Source organism: Talpa europaea (genome assembly GCF_964194135.1).
Source record: "Talpa europaea genome assembly, chromosome: 7".
NCBI classification, from domain to species: Eukaryota; Metazoa; Chordata; class Mammalia; order Eulipotyphla; family Talpidae; genus Talpa; species Talpa europaea.
In genome coordinates, this window is record NC_140074.1 from 51,904,179 (window position 1) to 51,913,762 (window position 9,584).

Consider the following 9,584-nt stretch of genomic DNA (forward strand, 5'->3'; position numbering starts at 1 on the left):
GAGAAAAATGTTGCAGGGTGGGCCCGGGACATCCCAGCTTCTTGATGGTACGCAAGATCTAGTCTACTCTCAAAGCTCAGCTTTGCACTTGCCATCAGCTACCTCCAAACTCTTACAACACAACCTCGCCTTTGCTTAAGCTGGCTTCTTTGGATTTCTGTTATTCATATTCAATTAAAGCCCTTTTATTTATGAGTGTCAGTCCCCACCTAAAACAACAACAGGCTTGACTTAGATGACCCGGAGCAATGTCCAAGCCTGAAGGTCTAGACAACGGCAGCAATAAACAGGGCAGTAGCAGCACTATTTACAATAGCTAAGCTTTGGAAACAGCCCAAATGCCCAATAGATGACTGGATCAAGAAGATGTGGTACATATTCACCATGGAATATTACTCAGCATTCAAAAAAGATAAACACATGCCATTTGCAGCAACATGGATGGCGCTGGAAGGGATCATGCTCAGCGAAATAAGCCAGAAAGAAAAAGAAAAATACCGGATGGTCTCACTCATAGCAGGAATCTAGAAAACTTAAATAAGGGACCAGGAAAATGAATAACTATAAGAAAGTGAAAATCAAAATCAACAAAAAACTATGAACCAGAGACACTTTTTGGGGGGTGGGGGCCGGGAGGGGAGGGATTGGGGTCAGAATGGGGCATGTGCAGTTGTATGGGGGAATATAAAAATAAAATTTATTATTTAAAAAAAAATAAGCAGGGCAGACTTCACAGCTGACTTTTATCGAATTGGAAACCTCTGCAGGGTCTTGGTTTTCCTCCCAATTTTATAAAACTAAAGATCATAGTTGTCAGCTACCTAAGCTCCAAGAAAGGTAGAAGCACAAATGTGTGCTTTTGTCTGAGGAAAATTTGAGCTTCCCCAAGACAGATGTGGTCTGAACTCTACGGTATGACGGTTTGTCATAACGATGGCACAGTAAGACTTTTTACCAAGTCCTCAGCAGGACTAGAAAAAGCTGGTTCCTGACAGCTGCACCCCCAGCTGAAACGTTATTCACGGTGGTTTCTGTACCTTCTGAATCTCCTGTTTCCCACCTACTTCTTTAGCCACACCTCAGGGTTTCTGAGAGAAAAACGTTCTTCTACTCCTTCTCTCACCACTCTTAATCTAGTTATCATTCTGTAGCTAAATGATCATACAAATTCCCTTGGCTTCAATTACCACTTCAATTACCATAAATTCATGACTACAAAATCTGAATCTTTAGCTCCGGTATCTCTTTCAAGTACCATTCACGAACATCCAATTGCCTGTTGGCATTTCTGCCTGGCTGTTCCACAGACACTAAAACCCCAGCATCCTATCCAAAATGGAACTTCAACTTCCATTTCAAGCCAGAATAGAATAACTGCAACTGGATTCTCCCTTCTACCACAAACAACCCCCATAAAGCTGGACAAAGTATATGAGACAAATGAATATATGCTTTTGGGCACTGAAGAGCAAGCTGTGCACAACTGTGATCTTTGAGGGAAGCAAAGCATGAAGGGGAGTCATGACCACCCCAACTTTCATGCTGGGCACTTTCTCACTGTGGTGTAGGGAGATAGAGCCCAAGCTCAGTGCTAGTCTCACTGAGCAGGTACATCTGCATTCTGTGCTGCTGAAGTGGCTGGAATCTGGGGAGGTGCCAGGATGGAGTGAGAGGCACAGAGTAGGAGTGGGGTGGGTGGCCTGTTTCTTGGTGGAAAGCTAGACATGCACAGAGCAAGAAGAGACTACCTATGGGGCCTCCCTGGTAGCGCAAGGGGTTAAGCACAGCACTATGAAGTTATCTGGAGCCTCTGCAGCACGAGTTCGATCCCCGGGCTGGCCAGAGAGCTACCCACATAGCGCAGCAGACCTCTCCTGTCTCGCCCACTGCTCCCTTCAGCAGTATATTTGAGTACATCTGTCTATTCTGTTCCCCACTCTGTCTCTGGTGAATCTTCTCAGCCCCTGCACCTCTGGCCTGTACCCCAGTTCTTGTATGCATAAACAAATCTTTAAAAAAAAGAGACTATCTGCTAAGGCATCACAGTGACACTGAGTCATGCACATCTGGGAGACAAGGAAATTCCAGCCCAGAATATGAAATGTACACCCTGAGACTCTGAAACCATATACCATAGGAATAAATTTAAATTGGAAGGAGAAAAACAAACCTGATAGAAGCAAAGCGTTCTGCCAGTATTTTTTAAACTTTATTTTAATTTTGGAGGTTACAGCTTTGCTCTTCTTTATATGCACATGTTCCACTCATTGTCCACTAAATCACCCATGCCCATATCTGCCAGTAACTTAAACACCTGCTAGAATAAAACTCAACACTCTTTTTTAAAAAAAAATGGCAGCATAAATTAGAGACACCCTCAACCTATCAGCAACAGACAATGTGGTACTGGCACAAGAAAAATAGGGTCCAAAAACCGATCCCTACATACACGGGTCAATTATTTTTTGACAAAAAATCAATGAAATTCAAGAGCAAAGAAGTCTTTGCATCATATAGAGCTGGAAAACTTGATATTCATACGCCAAAAATGAACTTTTGACCCATATGCAAAACTAACTTAAGATTGCAGACCTAAACATAAAAACCGTACCTATTATAAAACTTCTAGAAGAAAACAGCAAATATATTCACAGCCTTAAGGTAGGCAAAGGTAATTGAAACAAAAAGCACTAATCACCAAAGAAAAAATTTATAAATTGGTCTGTCAAAGAAAATGAAAAGAGGGCCTCCCTGGTGGCACAAAGTTGTTAAGCATTAGCACTATGAAGCAATCCGCAGCCACTGCAGCACAGGTTCGAACCCCGGCCAGGGCGCTAACCCACATGGTGCAGCAGATGTCTTCTGTCTCGCCTGCTGCTCCCCTCAGCAGTGTATTTCAGTAGATATACCTGTTCTGCTCCCCACTCTGTCTATGGTGAAGTGTCTCTCCACCACCCCTCTGCATCTCTGGCCTACACCCAGCTCTTGTAGGCATCAATAAAATAAATCTTTAAAAAAAAACCCAGTTAATATGGATGGATCACAAAAACAATACACTGAGCCAAAGAAACCAGTCACAATGATAAGGTATCATAGGTTTCTACGTAGGTGAAGTAAAAAACAGGCAACATAATCTATGGTGATTAACATTAGAACAGTGTTTGCCAATGGTTTAGGGATTGAGGTCACAAGGAAAACTTTAGAGGATAAAGGAAATATTTCATATCTTGACTGGCATGTCAGTTACATGGGTACATACATTTAAAAAACCACTGGATTGTATGCCTCCCTTCTGTGCATTTTATTGTATGTCAACTTTATCTCACTTTAAGAAACTGTACATATAATCTATCTCCACTCTTGCCCTACCAAAAATATTCCATGTTCCAATCAGTGACACTGTCATCTTCCACCCAGCTGCCCCACTAAGTAACCCAACGGAACCTCCTTTCTTCTCTCTCTCCAGGTTAGTCTCTAATGTCCTGTGTTCCTGCCTCCTGAAGTACTCTCAAATTATCCTTTCCTCCCTGCCCTCTCAGTCACTGTGTTATTTCTGGCCTTACCATCTTTAGATTGGATTACTATAATAGATTCTTAACTGGCCACCCTGGAACCAGTCAGTCCTGCCTCCATCTAATCCATCTGATATACAGCTGTCGTGGGGAGTTTTCTAAAATATAAATCTGGTCATACCACTTGTCAGCTTAAAATTCCGCAGCGGTTCCCCCATGGTTTCTGGATAAAGTTTAGTATGGAGTTTATCTGTTTCTTGAGCTTCATCTCTGACATCTGTCCTACCTGAGCCTGACTCTTCCAATACACCTCTTTTAGATGGGCCTTTCTTCATGCTTTCTCCTCAGACTTACAGTGTCTCCTCTACCCACTCCGTAAAAAGCTCTATCACAGAAAGACATGTGACAGATACCAAAGAAATACAGGGTGCCAAAAAAGACAAGAGGAGAATGTAAGTGGAAGGTACCTATTCCTTTCAATAGTACATCCACTTGCCCCAGGGGCTAGGAAATTGGGATTCTGTTTTTCTCCCAGGTTCTTGGTTCTTTCAGGCAACAATGCCAATCATTAATCCAGTGGCACTGGGAGAACAGGGCAGCAGTACCTCTGGTGAAATTAAGCTAACCCTTTTATATTTTAACACTCACATGACTCATTTGTTCCGGCATAATTTCATATCTTTTCACTCCACACTCCTCCCAAACTTCTTCCCAGGCTTTTCCCAAGGTCGTGGGTGACTCTGCCTGTAATTATTCTTTTCCTAATTTGAATGTTGCTTTTCTCATTACAACATTATTCACGTGGGGAAGGAACTTTGATGCCTGGGCCACTCTTCATGGGTTAGATGCACTTCAGTTTCAGGCCCTCTCCTCCAGCTATGTTCTTGGTTCTTTTTTGTCACCTTGCTTATGGGATAACAATAGTTACTCTGCTGCCCCTGCATAAGGACTTGGTAATGTGTATACTGTTCGCTGAATTCAATGACTCTGTATATCACATTTCTTCTGACAAACCCTGACCCTTGACATAATACATTTCTGCAAAATGGTTCCGCTACAGTCTCCTTCCATATAACAGATGCCCCTCTGCCCATACTGTATACCATAGTTTATAGTTATCTTTCTATTTTTTAATATCCCCATAGAGAAGAGTTCATTTGTAAAGCCTCACTAGCTATCCTTGCTTCACTTCTTTTATTTTCTTTTTTTTTTTAAGATTTATTTATGCATACAAGAACTGGGGTACAGGTCAGAGATGAGGAGGGTGAGAGGATTCACCAGAGACAGAGCAGGGAACAGAACTGGCAGATCGACGGAAATACACTGCTGAGGGGAGCAGCGGCTGAGGCAGGAGAGGTCTGCTGCACCTTGTGGGTAGCTCCCTGGCTGGGGATCGAACTCATGCTGCAGTGGCTGCGGACAGCCTCATAGGTTGTGTCTTAACCTCGGTGCCACCAGGGTTGCTCTTCACTTCTTTTGTCCTTTTTATTTTGCTTCTTCAATTTAAAACTGCCAGAACAGGTCTCCTACCTGCATAGCCTCTCTGTTTCTTTCTCCTTTCCTAATAAGCCTGTCCTTTAAAAAAAAAAATTAAAATTAAAAATACAAATAAACCACCAGAAGAATACCATTATTTCCATTTTAACAAGTTCCTATGTGAAAACATATAAACCATCAATCACCCAAAATTTCTTCCCAGAGACTAGCTCATCTTAACCAGGACCAATTGTTGCATGTGGAGGGAGTAGCTTTTGATCATTACTAACAGCTCTGACCTACTTCCTAGACTCTTTGTTCTCCTCATCCCCACCTCCCACTTTGCAATTAATTAGCTTCTCTGATTATGACAGCATGCTGTTCTTCCACGGAGCACCACATACGGTGTACTTGCTGAGGTACCTCATCCATGATGCTCTTACCCTCTCTAAAGGACAGGTGTTCAAAAATGAACCACTAACCGCTGAGGAACCTAATCTGCAGGTACACCCAGGAGAGTACTCTCTGGGGCCTATTGCTAAGGGTCACTATTCCAATTCTCAGGAGGGATATGAGAGATTCAATCACAACTACCCAAATTACAAACACCTACCCTGGTAACTGCATGTCTCATTGACAACTTGAACCCGGTACATTATTTAACAGTACTCAACCCAGCCAACTTGTTGTGTGACCAGTGTGACATCCCAGAGCACTCAGCACTGCCAACTTCTGGCCCAGATGACTTTCCCACAGTTCCCATAGCAGCCCATCAATAAGGAATATCCTGGGCCACCACAACTGAGTTACAGAGAATACAGTAAGAACCCAATACATCATCTAATTTGCTCTTAAGTAATTGAATAAGCACAAGTGAACTATCAACAGCACTACCCACCCCAATTTTTAGATAGTTATTTCCACATTATGTAAATTTGTTATATAAACACAGCTCCAAGGACTCTCCCACCCCTCACATATGAAATTACTGCATCTATACAAATTCCTACATCAAAATTTTTAAATAAAATGAAAAATTATTTGAGCTTACAGAGTTCAAGAGGCAGGAAGTTCTTTAAACCAGAGTTGGTGAGAATTTGAATAACATGGCTCTTGGCCATCCACCTCAGAATCACCCACAGTCTATTCTTAGCTCTACTTCAGATCTCCAGAGGCTGAATCTCTGGAATGGAGCCAATTTTCTGCATTTTTAGAGAGCTCTCTGGTGACTGCAATGAAAAGGCCCCACTCCACACTTCAGTGCAGCATACTCAATAAATGGTTCTCAGCTTCACCCCTATCAATGATGTTGCTCTCCCTGTATCATGAAAAGATTAATAATGTCAAAGTCAGAAGACCTGGGATCAAGTTGTATGTGACCTTAAGCAAATAACTTAAATTCCCACCCATTTTGATTTCCTCCTATATAAATCGGAGATCTTGATGCTCCAAAGTATTGTTACGACAATTAAAAGATCTAATGCATATTGTGTTGGTAATCAGTGCTGTTTTTCCAACTATTTTCAGTTTCCCCTTTTTCTGGACATGTGATTAGATTACACTGATCCGTCCTGTGGTTGGGTGAGGCCACATGACTAGTGCTAGACAATGAATTTTGAGTTAAAGACTCAGGTGCTACTTCTCCACTGGAGCATTTACCTACCTAAGCAAGATCAGTAGGAGCTCTTTTCTCTCTGGTACAGCAATTGGCAACATTTGAGACAATGGATACTCTGGCATCCTGGGTCCTTTTGTTGTAGAGTAACCCCGATACAAACGGGGTGCCTGACTGTGGGTCCTCACCTGCGCGCTTAAAAGGACTTATCAAAGGCCGGAAGGAAACTGAAAGAACTCAGGCTAGGGATGAAACTGTATAGGCTCATGGTTGAGGCCATATTTGAGTCAAAAACGCCCCCACAAGGGCTGTACACACAGGGAAAAACAGACTTTTCAGGACTTGAGACAAATATTATACTGCGAGTCCTGCAGAACTAGTGCGCTTATGGTGACCAACGCAAGGAATGTTACTTTGGGCTGGTCAACCGCGGGTGTAACTTGGAAACCACGCTGGGCACCAAACTGTTGTAGAGCAACCCCGATACAAAACGGGGTGCCTGACTGTGGGTCCTCACCTGCGCGCTTAAAAGGATTTATCAATACTCTACTGCAGGCACACGCGAAAGGTTAATAAAGATTTATTTACAAGGGAAGGGGAAATGAGTAAATGTACAGCTCAGGGGAAAAAGTGGGAAACAAAGTTTTAAATGAGTCCTACCCGATCCGCCGATCAGGAACCCCAAAATGGCGCTCTGAGAGCTGCCTGTAGGCCAGGAGCTGTGTAGCCAGGAGGCACGCAACAGCGAGCCCCTCCAAGGCCCACGTGTTTGGTTTTTACACCCAACCTGGCTGCTTAACTCCACCCTCAGGTCCCAGCCACCCTCCCTTTGGTGGTGATGGGATTTGTCTTTCCCAATGTCGTGATGGCTTTAGTCTGGAGTGGGGGTGGAGTCCACAAAGCCTGCATGGAATTAGCTCAGGACATCCTTTCCCCCTAACAATTTAGTATAAGCAGAACACCCCCTGCCAACCCAAGATGGACACATACCATGCATGAAACATAATCCTTTGTGTTGGGTTAAGCCACAAGAATTTGGACACTGCTTGTTACTACAGCATAACCTAGCCATTCCTGACATGAAACTAAAGGGCACTGTTATGAAGCCCCTGACCACCCTGCCCATTCCATAGCTAGATCAAGCAGAATCTAGCTCTGAGTTTCTTTCCCAGGTGGTCCCCATTCTGTCCCCCGAGAGCCACTGCAGCTCTGCTCTCTTATATGTGTCGTATATTTGGTACAGGCCTTGAATGCCAAATTAGTCGCTTGAACTCTGTCTACTGTAGGTTTCTCTGGAGGGGAGTAGCCGGATCAAAACAATATTTTAAGGAGCTCCATCCAGGAAAGGTATATTAAACGATAGGGGAGGAAACACAACTCTGTAAATACTGAATGACAATTTCTTTCCTTCAGGATGATGTTGGGGAGTCTCTAGGGTTTTGGGGTAAATGTGTCTGACACAGAAACTACTGGGGTTTCAGTTTTCTTGGGACTCCAAGGATCCTACCCCAGTGGCAAAGGTCTTAGTGTCTAGGAGGAGGGTTGCTCTGCATTTGCCTTCCTCCAAACTTGCCCAGTCCCCTACACTAGGCAACACACTGGGGTCTGAATTTCAAAGGGGACTGACCATTCTCCCCTCAGGATGGTCTGAGCTCAGGTGAGGGTTTCCTTTTATTCAAATGTCACATCCCCTGTTGTTGCACTTGACTTTATTTACTGTATCTTTATACTAATCCATGGGGATCCACAGAGCAACAGGGATTTCTATAACCAGGTAACACTTTAAAAAAAAATGGATTCAAGTTTTACCCTTCCTTTTTGCCACTGGGGCCTCTGAGCTATGGAATTAAAAGTAACAAATGTCCCCTAGGACCTGTGCTCCCTGAGCTCCATGCCTGTGAAAAACTGGAGAAACAACAGTGGAGCTTGTTTGGGACAGGAGGGAACAGATCCTGAGGTAAGCTCCAAGCTGTTTCTTGCTTAATGTGTTCCCTCCCAGCCACTCACTGGAGGTATCCACCTGCCTCAGGGCCAGCTGGTGTCCCCAGCCCCAGTGGGCAAGGCAGAGGCCACCCTCTTGGGAGGTGAATCTCACAAGACTTGGCTCTCAATAGGCAGGCTTTAGTGCTTCCAAGTCCCATGACTTGAGGCAAATCTTTGAGCCAATTTCCTCATCTGTAAACAGGTTGATTTTGATGATGGCTGTCTTACTATACCTCATGAGGATTTTGAGAATTTTCCTTTTTTTTAGATTTATTTATTTACGCATACAAGAACTGGGGTGTAGGCTAGAGGTGTGGGGGTGAGAGGATTCACCAGAGACAGAGTGGGGAGAACAGGCAGAACTACTGAAATACACCTCTGAGGGGAGCAGTGGGGAGGCAGGAGAGGTCTGCTGTGCCTTGTGGGTAGCTCCCTGGCCAGGCATCAAACTCATGCTGTAGTAGCTGCTGATAGCTCCATAGTACTGAGACTTAAACCCCTGCGCCACCAGGAAGGCCCCTTGAGAATTTTCAAAGAAAAAGTAATTTATTCAACAAATGTTTGCTGACTGTCCACTACGTACTAGGCAAGTCCTGGCAAGCAGTAAACAATTCAGAGTCCTTACCTTCAGGGACAGACAACAAACTTAAATAACATAAGTGCTATGAAGAGAAATAAGCAGGCAAGGTATGAGTGTGTATGTGTCACGTGTGTGCACGCATGCTATTTTAGATAGGGTTGTCATTTAAACAGAGATTGGAATGATGTTTTTCTTTTTATTCTGCTCATCTATGGTCTAGATGAGCAAGATGGGAGAAAGGCAGTGCAACCACAGGGCTCCAAAGAACCAGAGGCACAAGGCAGTCCATTCCACCTTATTCAAGGTAAGGGTGGCTAAGACCCATGTAAGGGGATAGAAGGTAGCCATAAGGCCTCATTTTGCTTCCAGACATTTTCCAGGGTCTTTCTATCCATCTGTCACTGATAGTGATAAGCAA